Below are 16,808 nucleotides of genomic sequence, written 5' to 3' on the forward strand. Positions count from 1 at the left end.
CTAGGAACGAGACACGATGCCTTCTCGACCTGCTTGCACAGGTCGAATTTTCAAACGGGCGTCGTTTAGTTTCTCAATATGCTTTTACAGAGTATATAGCTATGTATAATATGTATATGTAGATACATATATATATATATATATATATATATATATATATATATATATTATACATAAGAACAGCTGTTTCATCTTGCAAAGGCAATGACGACGAGATTAGCGAATATTTTCTATCTCCTTCGAGATATTTTGATGCAAGTGTATTTATGTAATTTGTGTATAGTAAGTAAATGGCGTGACGTGAGCATTGACACGGATTTAATCCTTTGAGCAATACGAAGTTACATTAATATTATACCTTAACCGGTCTACTATAGTATAAGCTTCTATGTATACTTCCGAAGTAGTAATATTGTTAATTTAACAAATCTTCCCTTCTTAAAACGACGAAGTGGAACTATCTGATTTGAAAGAAAAAAGAAGAAAAAAAAAATAAAGTTGCAAATACATAACAAACTCACTCCAGGTGGTTGACTAGTACTATGTAAACTCACTGCTCAAAGGATTAACGTCACAAGTGAATGAACGAGATTCAAAAGCAGGAGTTTAAAATTTATTCGTAGATTACACTTGACATACTCAAATGCGGACTTATAATATATACGCTTTTCATTTCTATCTTTAATCATATTCGAATGACAGAGAAAATATTCTATGCTTGTAATTATTTGTATTTTCAGAGAAGAGAACAAAAAAAATGACTAGCAAGATAGGCAAACGCGTATTGTTTATATCGAAAATGTCTGAACACAAAGAGGAACATAAATTTCGAGCGTTTACGGGATAATTAGAGTGGTTGGATAGCGGCTGGGAAGGGAGGAGGGTATAGCTCGTGTTACTCATTGAATTATGCGCGATCACGGTGATATATAGAGATCGTATTCATTATAGAGAACGACTTGCGGGCTGCTCTGTGACCCGTTCAGCCAGCATTAACGGCACAACCGACGATGTAAATATATGATAATAATCGAGCTATCGCGTGTGTACAAGGGAATTCAATTCTCAGGAGTCAGGTTTAATGCGCGAGATACTTCCTAACCGGAAGTACCATAACGCCCTATACTTGCCATTATTTCGCGTATACGATGTGGCTTACATATATATCGTAACTCACGATCAATATATCGAAAGACACTATCTCTTTATCTTCATTCCGGCTTAATTCGAATGATTTCATATAAAATTATTTTCATCTCTTTTAAATATTGTCAATAGTTAAATTGAATAACTAAACTTAATGTTTAATCTAATATTTAATAATAACCTAATATTTAATTTAATATTTGAACTTCAGCTTCATCTATCTATTATTCTGTCGTCTTTCTTCTTTTATTTTTATTATATGTACTTATTTTACGTTATAGTGTGTAATTGGTTTTTACGAGACAGCGAATTATTTGTTTTTTTTTCTGTTTTATACTTAGAAAGCAAAACCTGGTATAATAAATCCTCTCTTTCTCTTTCTCCCTCTCTCTTTCTCTCTCTCTCTCTCTCTCTCTCTCTCTTTTCTCTATCTCTCTTTTAGTTTGTAATTTAATTCTAAGTTTGTTATATCCTTTTTTATTTTGGTTATTTTCTGTTGTTTTCTCTCTTTTTTTTCTTTTTACTATAACTAATAATTTTTTCATTCTTTGCTCTAAGACTTTTCATTCTCATTTTCTCTATTGGATCGTACAATTGATTTCTTTTGATATTACTTCATTTAAATTCTAATCTCTTATAGACTTATCTATACATTTATAATTTGCGTTTCATACCAACCATGATCTTCACTGTCAAGATAGTGAAGAAGTTTTTTCATATCTTTGTATACGTGTGGTTTTAACTTAGCCAGTATCATTATAAACACTTTAATAAATATCATCAGCTTATCTCTATCTGTTTCTTTTCTTTTCTGTCCATTCTTTCACCCATTTTATATACCCTATTAACGAGTCCGCTTTCTTTTATTTTCTTTTTTGGAACGTACCATAATCCTTCGAGAAGCCATCGAGAAGCGAGAAGTTTTATAAATCTTTGAAAAATTCGCAAGATTCGTTCGTTGCCGGGAACAAGATTACGTCTAGAACGATGAAAAACAAGAGAACTTTTGAAAGAAATAGTTTTTATACGATGGCTGCAAATATAAAAAAAAAGAAGAGAAGAAAGAAAGAAAGAAAGAAAGGAAAAAAGAGAAAAAAAAATTTCTACGAAATCGATTCTAAGATGTAAGATGGCGAACAGAGAGTAAAGAGATAGAGAGAGAGAGAGAAATAGAGAGAGAGAGAGAGAGAGAGAGAAGGAGAGAGAGAGAGAATGAAAAAAGAAAAATCGTAAGGAACAGCGATTTTCCGTCCGCGAAAAGTCTCCTCTTCTTCTTTTCCTTTTTTTTTCCCTTTCTTCTTTTTCTTCTCTTTCTCCTTTTCTATCTCCTTTTTTCAAGCACACGATGGAAATCTCCGCGTTGAAATTTTTACAGACGGCGATCTCTCGGCTACTTTCTTACGTTTCGCGTTACGGGCAGTAAACTTTGAAGTACGAACGGCGTAATCAAATTCTTTTCCTTCCTCTTTCTCTTTCTCTGTTTCCTTCTTTCTTTCTCTCTCTCTCTCTCTTTCTCTCTTTCTTTTTCTCTTTTTCTCTCTCTTTCTTTCTTTCTTTATTTATTTCTTATTCCCTCTTTCTCCTTTACTTCATCTTTCCACATTGAGGAACGTGAAGTTTCACCGATCAAGCTTTTCCCTGTGAGCGAAAATACGTAAACTTTCGATCGAAGTCGAAATGTCTCGCGCGAATTCTACGGTCATAATCTTTGTTCTACTTATCAAGTTTCGAACATCAAAACTGGTAAGTCCAGATCGTGAGGAAGTGAATTGCATTCTTATATATATATAGTATCTATATAGAGATATATTCCTTTCGTGCGTGTATGTATGTATGTGTGCGTATTATGTCTCCTTCTCTTGATTTATTTTCTTCGATGAATCTTCTCGACTATGTTCGACTTTGCGCGAAATAGAAGCCAGATCGATTCCAAAAATATCGTCATAAATATGATCGTCATAAATATGATCGTCATAAATATGTCGAAAAACGTCAACTGCCTTTTAATTTAATTAATTGTTAATTAAATTAAAATTAAGCGAAAATACTCTTCTTCGTTTTCACGAGAACTATATTATCCGATATTAGATCGAGATTTAAAAATTACAACGACGTAGTTATTTTTGTGCATTTATTTTTAGTATCTATTTTGTTAGTAGCTTTTAAAGCAATCTTGAAATTTTTATTCATATCTTTAATAATCAATGAAAAATAAATAGAACGAATCTAAATATTTAAAAATATATAATATTCTACATGATATTTTACATTTAGCTTAATCGTCGTCGAGAGTCAGTTTATGATTAAAAACAATGAAAATTCATAAAAAAATAATAAACAAAACTTTATTGTACACAATAACTTATATATTTATTAAATACAATATATTTCTAATCTTGAGATTCCATGAAAAGTTATTACAATTCCCTTCGATAGCATGCATATCGATCTGAATAATTTTCATTAAAGTCCGGAATAGTTGATTGCACGGTCGCATTTTGCGGTTATTGACTGAACTGTTTGGTTGCTCTGTGCTGTATAGAACAAGAGAGAACTAGAGAGAGAAGGAGAAAGAGAGGGAGAGAGAGAGAGAGAGAAAACCGCGTTGCTTTCAACAAGCTTACGGAGGAATTTATATGCGATGGTATAAGCTTGCATCATCTTGCATGTACGCATCGAAAGTCGAACACTTTGAACTTCGAATGAATTTTCCCTGGAAACTAGAAATCAAGTACAACTACCTATGCATAACATATCTCTGTGGCCTTTATATGTTAGCCGGAGTTTTTTACTGGAAGAAAACCTATATTCTAAACTGTAACTATTATAAATATATATAAAAAAATGAGAATTTGTGAAACGCATACAATACGATGCAAAAATACGTTTAGAAAGAATTGATCAATAGATATAAGTCATTAAAAATTTGGAGAAATATTATAAAGTATAATTTATTTTGGATTTATTATGGTCATTTAAATTAATATACGTACGATACATTTTTTAATTTCCTATAATTTGAATCGAAAACATTCGATTAAACGTATTTCAGGTTGAAAATTTTTCGCATATCATATTTTACATTTCTTTAATATTCTGTTTTTTTTCTACTTTTATACGAAGCAACAAGAAAATAGTTTGCTAAATTGTAGCACGGCTTTGTCTATGATTAAATATATTCCATGAAGGGAAAATACTATGTCTTATCTAGGATTAATTAACAAATATATGGTTCCTACCATAGACATTATCTTTAAGCCAAGCATTTAGAAGAAAATTATTGGTTCCTAAGAACAACCTAATCCGGATACATGTGCCTCTCCTCTCTCCCTTCATAGAACTCTCTCACCCTTCGCTTAAGTCATTAAATTTCGATGTTTAAGGATGGAAGTAAGGGAAGTTTCAGTTTGCAGGTTAGCCTACATGCGAATCCTTCATTAACGACGTGTGTACAAATCCTGTACGTTTGAAAAGCACGCTTCGTTACACGCGTGCTGCGGATTATTGGAAATAATCGGACAGTCACTGCGGAAATCGGATTAATCTCGATGCCATCGATCAACTTCTCCCACTACACTTCGTTTTCCTCCCACACTCCAGAGTTCCTATTTCCTCTCGTTGTAGGACTATTTTTGCTTTTCCTCTTTTTTCTTTTTCTATTCTTTTTTTTCATCCTCTTTTCTCTCTTTATCCTCTTTTTTACGAATATAACGAAGTTTTCCGATCTTTATGATATCTCGAGACGATCGTGATAAATTGAAGTACTTAGTCAAATAATATATGTATTTGACTAAGTACTTCAAATAATATATGTATTTAAGTATATATGTATTTGATATCGAAATGAAATTTATCAATTACAAACTCATTGTGCAAGCTTCAGATATTAGATTGATTTTGTATTATAACGAATGATTTAACGCGTGCATACTTAAATTACTAATTTGTCAATAAAATTTTTTATTATATATATAGATAAATTGCATGATTTTAAAAAGATATTATTTTATAATAAAATTTATTAAGCTGAAAATCGAAAATTTAGACAATATTTAATTGATAGTACTTATCAACGCATATAAGTTAACTAAAAGCTATCTTATTTTAGAATATATAATGATTTTTTCATAAAATGCAGAATTTAAAAGTTACTCGAAACGTGCATGTTAGATATTTTATATTCTGTATAGAAAATATTTCATAATACAAACTAAGCAATCTCGTATTTAAATATTCTGAATGTACAAATTATAGAAAAATTTGGAGATAATTAAATAATTAATAGAGTTTACAACAAATGTTTACAGCTAACTTACAGCAAATGCATTAAAAGAAAGCAATCGAAGAGGAATAAGAAAAGATAAATAGAAATGAAAAGTTTCAATTTATGGCAAAAGATGAATTAATGAAATTTTAATTTATGCCGGACGTTATGTTCACCTTAGTGCAAATTGCAACTACCATCTCTCTCCCATGAGAACCAACGTTATTAGCTTCCAGAATGCGGTCTAGCGTATTTCGCATAATGAGAGTGTTAATACTAACAATAACCAAGCTGTTTCGCGTACATTCACTCGCTTGTTCGCTTACTGACTTCACAAATTCTATAGCTAAATCCGATCTGGTTTCTTGGTGCCGTTCTGTCTGAACGTCAAATTCAACGGCTTGAATGATCTCAACATTTTAACTACGATAGATTATTGCAATAAAATCTGCATCGATAAACGTTGATCGTTCCCACGATAAATTATTGATTGATACGATTATGTATGTGAAGTTTGATTATGTTTTATAATCGATTATGCGATAGCTATAAACATAAAATATCTATGAGTGATTTATTTTTCATAAAAATGTTTTCCTGGAGACATTTGAGAAACCTCATATGGGAAACCTGAGAGAGATATATTTTTATATTGAGTTATACGACGGAGCTCTAAATATATAATATCTAAATATTAAACTTTTAAATTGGCGATCAATTTTCACAACATAATAACAATAACTAGAAATCTTTGTATTTTATATGTCATAGAGATAGACGAGATTTACTAAATGAATTTATTGAATTTGTCTAATACGATTCGATATAAGACTCATATTGGAAATTTTCAAAACGAACGATCAATTTTTATTACTTCATTCATAAATTCAGAACACATCGTTCATTGGGTAAAAAAGGTTATTCGGATTTCGATTATGTAGTAATATTTTTTCCATGGCTTACATAAATCAAATACATTGTATTTATTTATTATAAATGAAGTCCGAAGTTATATATGGTAGCCTACAGATTCGAATCTTTGCGAATTGCATTTGCGTAATACTCAGGTAAAATGTTTCGAGTTACAAAGTAAACGGAGAGTGAATTCGAGACGTGACAAATGATCGAAAAGAGATATAGAAAGAGATAAAGATAGAAATAGAGAGAGAGAGAGAGAGAGAGAGAGAGAAAAGGTGGGTGGTCTATATTGTAGGAGAAAGATGGCACGACGTGAAAGCGTTTCGTGAAATATTACATAAAGTACTTAGAGTGCGCGCATCGTAAAATAGACAGGGACAAAACTCGTCCGTTTTATTCCCCAAAGATTATTGCCTTGTAAAAGTTTTATCATCGCTACACGAATCGCAACGCTGTTGGATGTTTGATCGCTAAACCCTCCTTTCCCTCCTCCCTTTACCCACTCCTTTAACTCTTACACCGTTCTTCCTTTTTTTACCGAACATTTATTATCTGTAATTCGAAAGTTTTCCCCTCTAAAACTAGTACCGTCGTAGTCGCCACCCGCAAGAATTGATGTTTTCTTTTTTAAACGAAAACGTTCGCTATTCCATGACCACGCGCACAAACATTTTTCTAATGTACATCGAAATAACTCGGCGATTAACTTTTAAAAGCTACGCGTTGAATTTTTCTTTTTCTTTTTTCTTTATTTTTTTATTTAATTTAATTTAATGTAATTTTATTATGCAGCTTGCAAATAGATAAATATTTATCGAAAATTAATATTATTTCCTACCTAGGAGAAGTAGCATTATAATAATTAACACTTTGCAGACGGAAAACTGTGATTACAGTTTGGAAAAGAACAAATTTTGAAAGTGATATTTTTTTTTATTTTTACATAAGTGACAAATAAAATTAGATTTAATTAGATTTATTTTACTTAGATTAATTATTAATTAGATTTATTTAATTAGATTTATTAGATTTATTATTACAATTTTTTATTTACAAAGTCAAGTTCCTTCAAATCAATAACATTCGTAAATTATCAAGTTGACTATTATATTAAAAAACTGGATTTCTTCGCTATACGTTTTTAAACGTGGAAAAGACGCGCCCATTTGCAAAGTGATAAGAACAAATTAGAATAAAAGTCGACAAATATTTTATTCAAGAAAAATGTTTAAACGTTTATTTCAATACTAATTGTCAGAAATCTTTATATTATCGTGTCGGCAAAAGAAATTTGTCAAAAAAATCATTTATCAAAATACGTATTAATTATTATTAACAGTGTATCTCAAACGAAATTACATAGATAAAATATTAAATGTTCTTCTCTATGTACAAATATCGTCGGTTATTACTATCATAGTTGTTCAACTGAAACAAAAGACGTTCACGTAAAGTACGACGATCCCTTTTATGCTGTCCAAGAAAATATCGCTCAGCCAGCTTGCTCTCGACTTTGCGTGTAAGAGAAGTCGCATTATCTTGAAACGAGTCTCAGTATCGGTTTCTTCGCTATCTTTCTTTCTCTTACTCTTTCTGTCTCTCTCTGTCTCTTTCTCTCTCTCTCTCTCTCTCTCTCTCTCTCTCTCTCTCTCTCTCTCTCTCTCTCTCTCTCTCTCTCTCTCTCTCTCTCTCTCTCTCTCACAGTACATTCTCGAATGCGATTTCATACAAAAAATATCTCTTTTTCTTCTCGAGCTTACTTTTCTCTCTTCCTTTTTCATCGTTAGGAACTTTATCGTTCGTTGTACGTTTTGCGAAGTTACTCAGTTTGCTTTCTCTCTCTCTCTCTCTCTCTCTCTCTCTCTCTCTCTCTCTCTCTCGTGCAATAAGAAAAGATGGTGTACAACGGCGATAAGCAGTATTCTGTTCGATAAACTCGAATATTTAACGATCCACCTAATGGTGACTTCCCTTTGTTTGATGCACACGATTAGGAAATGTTATCCTATCAAAAGACATCTATTTCTCTACACTGCACCTGCGTCCTCTGTTTTCCGACGTACTACAGTGCCCGAGGAAGGACGAAACAACCGCAATAATATCCTCTTCTCTCATGAAAAGGTAGAAAGCATTCGACGTCGTTTCGAATCGATTTTCGATGCACATCCGTTACTCGCACGACGACTTTCTTATGCTTTCTCTCTCTCCCTCTCCCTTTCCCTCTCTCTCTTTCTCTTTCTCTCTCTCTCTCTCTCTTACTTGGTCTTTCTCCTGATCCCTTTTCAATGTCGAAGACATAAGCATGGTATGCACCTACTACCCTTCCTTTCTTCGACAGACTTCCCCATAACATTGAAACGTCGCTCGCGGTTGTCTTTCGAACTTGTCTCTTTCTTTCTCTATCTCTCTTTCTCTTTCTATTTCTCTCTCTCTCTCTCTCTCTCTTTCTCTTTCTCTTTTTTTCTTTCTCTTTCCCTTTCTCTTTCTTTTTCTTTGATCGGCATTACCAATCCACTTGGAATATCAAAGAAATCGACATACGAATGCCAAAGCCATCACCATGCTAAATCTCCTACATCAAAAATCTTTCCGTGACGCTATCGAGTTCTACTAGATGCTACGGGGGAGGCACTTTGTTTCTAGATTATAAGATCATGACGTGCGTAAATTCGTAAGACCTTTCACGTACATATAGGTACTTATGTATATATGTATATATATATGTATGTATATATGTATGTATATATGTATGTGATGCCGAGAGAAATATTACGAGGAGTAAGGTCGTTATTTCGAAAATATTACGAGATCGTGACTCGTTGCAACGATCGAAATTACTTTAATGTATTCGAACGTTCATCTTGATTCGTTTTTAAATCTTTGATCGGATAAATAGAGAAATTATTTTTGAACAATTTAAAAAATTGTAGAAACTTTTTAAAATGAAAAAGTTAATGAATCATGGAATATCTTTTCATTTTTTTTTATAGCTGCGATAAAGAAAAGAAAAAGAAATAGAAAATACTCCTTCTTTGATAATGTCATTCCAAAAGTCTAACAAACAAAAGTTATTTGATTTCAAAAAGCATTAGAATATTTTTCTAACTCTATGTACGCAGACATGTGTGTGTGTATATATATATGTATTTATGTATTTATGTATTTATGTATGTATGTATGTATGTATGTATGTATGTATGTATGTATGTATGTATGTATGTATGTATGTATGTATGTATGTATGTATGTATGTATGTATGTATGTATGTATGTATGTATGTATGTATGTATGTATGTATGTATGTATGTATGTATGTATGTATGTATGTATGTATGTATGTATGTATGTATGTATGTATGTATGTATGTATGTATGTTCGGTATATTTAGGTATAGTTCGAGAAGTCAAACTTACATCTTCGTATTCTCGTAGAAATGTATTCGTTGGAGCACTTACTTGGAACGACGTAGCGATCTACGAAGTCAAGTAATGGTCTCTCTCTCTCTCTCTCTCTCTCTCTCTCTCTCTCTCTCTCTCTCACTCTTCCCACTCTTTTCTTCCTCTCCCCACTTAGTGACAAATGATCAAAGGGAAGAGAGCTCGTTGCAAGACGTAGTACGAAATATAACGTAGAAAGTTAAAATAGGACGTTACTCGTGTCGGCTTGTGATGTCTACCGAATAAGATTATCCTTAAAAATGTGAATTTTCTGAAAGGAAGAAAACCAAGAAAAGGAAGAAGAAAAAGAAAAGAAGAAGAAGAATAAAACGAAGAAAAAGTAGAGAAGAAAATTGTACTTTAGTAATAATGAAATTAATTCCAAGAGTGAAAGAGAGAAGAGTGATGAAAAAAGAAAAAAGGAAACAGAAAGAAAAAAAAAATAAGGAAAGAATGAAAGCAAAAGAAAAAATTTCAAGATAAAGAGGATGAAAAGAGGAAAAAGAAAAAAATGGAAGAGAAAGGAACATATAAATTCTTGAAGGCAAGCGACCTCGACCTATCTCCTGCAACGGCAACGTGGTCGACTGTCGGAGGGTCCTACTAATCTACTAGATATAATCCATAAACAGAATATTGATTTATGTCAATAATAGTTAGTCTGGCTCAATTAAGGATATGATTGACTCACGAGGTTATCTTCTTCGTTATTTTATTTAGTTTCTCATCGTTCAAAGGGTGAAAAAAAATATCATCCATTACTCTTATCTGGTCAACTTTTAGGGATCTTCGGTTGAAGAGTTTAAGAAGATAATACTACTCACCATGATGTCGTCCGTACATACTTACTAAACATACTATTTATTAAAGAAGCCAAGGAGACAGTAGAAGGAAAGATAAGATGACTCTTGTGAATAAAAGGAGGTCTCTTTCTATCTCACTCTCACTCTCTCGTTCTCTGAACTCTTTTTGAATTATTTCTCTCGGTAAACGGCTGGTCCTCGTTCATACGTAATACGTTTCCTCTCGACGTTTTCTTTTCTTCTCTCCTCTCCTTTCCGTTTTTACTCTTTCTCTTCTACTCGACATCCGACTGGAGCCACCCTCGCCGTCGTAATTTCCGACGTTGTTCCTCCTTTTCCCCTCCTATCCGTTAACTCCTACGGTCTTCTCATTTTCGCGAGCTCTACGACAAGACTTTTATGAGGAAAGCCAGAGAACACACCGATAGTGACGGCAAATTGCGTCGTTCTCGATTCTCGATTTTCTGAAATTTCGCTTGGAAAGAGGTTAATTCTACTTTCATTTGCTCTCAAAACTCCTCTATATATAGAGTAAAGAACAAAATTTCTAGCACATCGGTTCCTTAGTTTATGCATATTACGAATATTTATCTAGTAATGTAATCGAGTGATATTAGAATAACGAGTTTAATGGTGAGTGAAGGTTCGACCGCCATTGAAGCACTTCGTTAACCGGATATACGTTCGAAGTGATGGCCATTAACATCGATTACAAGTTCGTAATTACAAGTTGCAACCGACGGGGCAATGAACGAATGGCAACGCCGTACCTTCCGCATAATTATCTCTTTAATGTAGCGAGTATTTGGTAATGTCTCGCTCGTTCATCGACTAATCGGATTTTGAATGTTCACGATGCTTTAAAAATATATATATTACGTAATAACTTTACTAAAATCAAGTGATGACTAAATCTGGACGATTTTAGTCTTTGACCTTTCCCTATGCTATATTATTTCTAATATCTAGATTTAGATTTAGATTTATCATTAAATCTAGATTTAGAAAAGGAGAAATATAGAAAATATTTAAAACATCATTTAACCTACATATGCCATACCATTTCTAATTTCATAATTCAATTTTTTGACAAAATGATGGATAATACAATATAGATGAATAGATAAGCTATGTTCGAGAGAGAGAGAGAGAGAGAGAGAGAGAAAGAGAGAGGACGAACGTTTAACATTTGCTAAAGATATTAACGTATTGATAATATGTTAAAGGAATCGAGCGAGCAAGAAGAGAAAAATTGGAAATATTTTTTACATAATTAAAACTGATCATGAATAAACCTGCCTGCGTTACATCGACAATAATACATTTATGTTTTTCACAATCCAAAGTTCATCATCAGAGGGTACCAATGAATTCCTCTATCTGTTTTATCCTTTCTTCGAAAACAATGTTCGTTCCTTTCCTCTCGTAATCCCTTTTACTCGGAATTATTTTAATCATAGTGTATCATTATTAAAACGAAAAGAATAACGAGCTTTGTCTAGACTTTTATTTTGTCATTCGTATATATTTAATTTAACAATAAAGGACTTCAATTTTTTACCCGTCTTTTTGTTATTGTCGTTCTTCTTTTTCTTCTTCTTTCTCCTTCTCTTCCTCCTCTTCTTTCATTCAAAGAAACTTTCTTTAATTAGAGTAGATGTTTTTGACGCCGTTGAAATACATTCTCGGACGAACGAACAAATACGATGATATTTTTTCTTTCTCATATAACGTCACGTTCATTGTATTAAAAATGAGAACATAAGAAATAAAGAAAAAGAAATAAAAAGAAAAATGGAAAGAAACGTCGAGTTGTTTTATTGGTATTTTAATGTACAAGTCTACGCCCGCCCACCCCTCTTTACTTTTGGCTCACAAGCTCGTTCGCTCTCATTTTTCATGTTAATTCGCTCTTATATAGTTCCTCGCTTATCGTTCCTAGTAGGAGACTAGTTAGCTTCTCGTTGAAGAGAATTGTAATCGGAATGGTTATACGAGTTTTATCGCGTTGTCCGTGATACAAGAAAGAAACTTTGCCTAAGGGCTATACACTTTTTATAGAGTAATAGAACCACGAAAACTGCTGAAATTACTGTTGGTTACGCGTGTACTTTACGAGCGTCCCGTTGCTTATTTTCTTGTTAAACAGTCAATGAAAAATTTCCGGTAAAACGTTACATTCTGCAGAGAACCAAAACGAGAGAGAAAGAAAGAGAGAGAGAGAGAGAGAGAGAGAGAGGGAGAGAGAGGAAGAGAGAGAGAAGGAGAGAAAGAGAGAGAGTAATTACAAAGTAAATAAGAATCTATTTCTATAAGAGTGTATAAGAGATAATGCCAAAATCATAAGAGGAATGTTTTTTTCGTAATGTGATACATTCTTTTTTCAAGATAATCTTTTATTCATTTATTCGACTTATACACTTACTTTAATATCATAAAAATTAACGACAATATGTCTAGACAGATCATAAATAGATCATACATCTAGACAGAAATATATGGACGATAAATATATTGTTACAAAATTTTGGCATACATGTGTATATATATGACACCTATGCTTCATTTTATATTGTAGATATCCTATGATATAAAGGTTAAGAAATAATGTAGAAAGTATCAAAGCGAAGAATATCACTTTTCTTTTTTTGAGAAAAGTCAGCTTCTTCAAATCAGTCTCATGCACATTTACAAAACCGATTTTTACATTTCAATCTCGCATTAATTGACTCTTTCCCTTGCCGATTAAGAAATTTCTATTATCGACAGTAGGTCGTCGTACTTAATTACGATAGTATCTTGATAAGTCGAAACGTACTTTCCAAGAGGCACTTTACTATTTCTTTCGATTCTATCTTCCTCCAGTAGTAGCAGAAGCGGAAAGCCAATACGTTCTCTTTGGATTGATAGCTCTTTTAATCACTTAAAGGCAGACTTATTTTCCATTGGTTCTCCGAGCTTTCTTCTCGAATTGTCACGTGAAAGCTAACGAAAGCATCACTTTTTTGTATTCTGTACCTTCTAAGAAAGCAAGAAAGAACATTAGTAGTTTGAGATATTCAGAATAAATAATAGAAAAAGAAAAAAATGTCAATTCGATAATTACAGCGAACAATTTTCCGATAACATTGTTCTCGATTTGTATCTATCGTTAGAAATTATTCGACAAGTATCAATGAATAAATTCTTTCTGCCGATGATAAATTTTATAAAATTCATGTTCACTTCTTAAGTATGAATGTATATATCCGGTAAGAATAGCTCAGATCTCTCTAAGAGAAACAGGAAAGAGGAAACGATATCGTTCAGTTTTATGCACGAAGACTCCACATCGATAGACTATTGTCTCCGTTCAAGATCGAAATCTTTAATATACTCGTGCTCGGTGCATACCAAAGCTCTTATTCTAAAAAGTATTTCAGTATGCGATGAAAAAATCGATATTACGAATTCGACCTGATGATTCGATGATCTCACGTAGCGAGCATTCTTTTAAATTTTGTTATTTAATAATTGCCTTATCTATGTTTTTCGAAAGAACTGAAACTTTTTGATTTATCATGCGCTTCGATATCGATTAAATTTTATAACATAATTAATATAACAATAAATCTTAATTTTCAACAAACATTATAAATATTTAACAAAAACATAATATGATTAAATATGTATCGACTCTTTAACCTTCGAAAAAATTATTTTTAAATTATTTTAAAATTAAATAAAATTATTTTCGTACGTTGGCAAATACATAGATAATATATTCTCATTATTTTACGTCAATGATTAAATAATAAAATATAATGTCAAATAATTATCGTTATTAACGAATAATTCGTTTTATTTGATTTTTCTTTTCTTTTTTCCTTCTTTTTTTTCTTTTCTCTTTTTATCATTCGAATGTGTATTGGATATATACTTATACGTATTCTAGCTGTAAAATGGCCGTTGAGGAGAGAAAACTATGTCGTAGGTTATTTCGAGGCGTACCACGTAAAGTCCGCTTATGGCAATCCATTTTGCAAATGTTTTCCATTTATACAAACGTAGGAAAAAGAAAAAGAAAAAGAATAAGAAAAAGAAAAAGAAAAAGAAAAAGAAGAAGAGGTATGCGGTAGTTTTCACGCTACAGCGAATATAGTGAAAGAGCGTGAAAGTAGAACCGCAATAAATTCCATGCTTTCAACATAGAAAATATTAGAATGGATTCTCATGAGAGGAGTGAAAGAGTTCTCTCGGATGATCGAAGAAAATTTTGACTAGCTTGAGCAGTTCATTGTATCATCGCCATTTTCTTTATTGCACTCGATCTATAATGTGTCACGTGATATTTAGTTAACGTAACAATATTCGTTCTTGTTTTTTTTCTTCCTTTCTTTTTTCTTTCTTTCTTTTTTCTTTCTTTTATTTTTTTTAATTCTTTTTTTATTCTTTTTTTCTGTAAAATTTATAAAGTTTCCTTTCGTTCTTTCTTTTTATTTTATTATACTTCTATGTTCCTTCCTTTAATCTTATCTTTCACGAAAGAGAAATTCACGATTCTCAAACGGTTTCCAATCGTTTCGATCGTCGATTTAAATGTGATTACATTGGATGAAGCAACGAGAAGTTCGTGCCAAATAAGAAACGAAGGAATCGTATAGACAAAATGAAAGCTATTTCGAGAATCGTTCGTGAAATTATCAGCCGTGACGTTATCTGGCAATATTTTTTTCTTCTCCGTTTTTTTTTTAATTAACAATCGAACGTTAAAATAATCGTTTCATGGATATCTAGAAATCGATGAATCGTGGTAATTAAAATGTGCAAACAATGTAATTAAACGAAAAGAATTAAAAATTCTTTCACGTTATTCCTTTCTTTGATTCTTCTTTCTTAATGAAAAGTCTGCTTACTTAAAGAAAGAAATGATTAGAATTTGTTAAAACTATACGATTATACTATTATTGACTGTACGTCGATTTTTTCAAGGATTCGATTGAGTTTAATAGTGAATTAGATAGTATAGTATAGTTATTGGCTAGCCCTTTACCTCCAGTTAACACTGCATACGAGCGAATTGCATTAATAATTCACGAGGGTAAACTTTACGCGCCGATGAAAGCAAAGGCAACTCGGAAATGAAGTTATACGAGATCGCAGATCTTCGATTAACTTAGACACATCTCATGTCAAAAAGTAAGATTTTACATAAGAAATTTGAAATATTTCACATTTTTATTAAACGAAGTTTCAGTATTTCATCAAATCATTTATCGAGTAAAATGCGATTAAAACATTATAAATTTCCTCACATAATATTCCAATATGATTGAAATTACATAAATGTATTGTATAATTATGGATTATTTATCTTTTCAATAATTTTCAAATGACGTTTCGTTTATGTGCAACATTACTATCGCGATGTGTTAGTGATATATTCTACAATTAATTTCAATGTGTTACATGTTCCCAATTTGTTTATATGAAATGATTATAATAACATTTAATATTCGAAGGAAATTCAATATTTGCTAACATATTTCTATATACGTACATAAGAATAGTTTTTAATTATTGGAAAAAGTATTTGAAATAGTTGGAATCAACACGTGTACGTATGTGTGTAGTACAGGAGGAATAAAAAAAAAAGGAAGAAAGAGGGAAAAAGACGACAAGAGAAATGTTACAATGCTACTACGTGCCTATTACAATATTAAGTAATCCTACCACCTCGAAAGTCTCCGGAGAAATTCCTTTGCGACGAATTGCTCCATGTAAATAACAGGAAGGAGGCTTTCCCTGAAAGAAGTAAAGGACGATTGTAAATTTGGATTTAGAAATCACGTTGGAGCCACAAATAGATTTTTTATTATCTCGAAGAATAAGAAAACATCTTGTGTAAAATGTTGAAAATGAAAATATAAAAAGAAAAAGAAACTGATATTTTTCTAATCTCTAATTTTATTTAATTGAATATTTCGTCGTTACCCAAGATATTATTATATTATTATAAATAAAAAGAAGAATAAAATGAACGTTCTAATCTATAATATAATTTTATTGAATTGGAATAATATTTCGAGTTTTCTCAATGTATTACAATATTATATAAAGGAATACTAAAAGATAAGACAGTGGAATATAAACGTTTCTTTTTTGAGAAAATAGCTTATGTTTATTTTACCGTGTCGTTTCATCACATCCTTCTCCTTTCGTCCCTTTTTTACATGGATTACGTAAAAAAAGGCTACGT

General features: G+C 31.8%; 1 protein-coding gene and 1 long non-coding RNA gene across 3 annotated transcripts in view; one reads left to right on the plus strand and one right to left on the minus strand.

Moving 5' to 3' along the window:
- dpr1 (defective proboscis extension response 1) overlaps positions 1–16,808 on the plus strand; it is a 298,154-nt gene that overhangs the window by 166,239 nt on the left and 115,107 nt on the right. The gene's annotated exons all lie outside the window — the stretch shown is intronic.
- LOC146872690 (uncharacterized) lies at positions 13,076–14,554 on the minus strand. Its single transcript, XR_014982649.1, has 3 exons — positions 14,490–14,554; positions 13,677–13,842; positions 13,076–13,591 (listed from the first exon to the last, which is right to left on the minus strand). It is a non-coding gene; the product is annotated as an uncharacterized LOC146872690 (long non-coding RNA).

This window comes from Vespa mandarinia, chromosome 10 (assembly GCF_050613455.1).
Source record: "Vespa mandarinia isolate Hongniang chromosome 10, ASM5061345v1, whole genome shotgun sequence".
Lineage (NCBI taxonomy): Eukaryota > Metazoa > Arthropoda > Insecta > Hymenoptera > Vespidae > Vespa > Vespa mandarinia.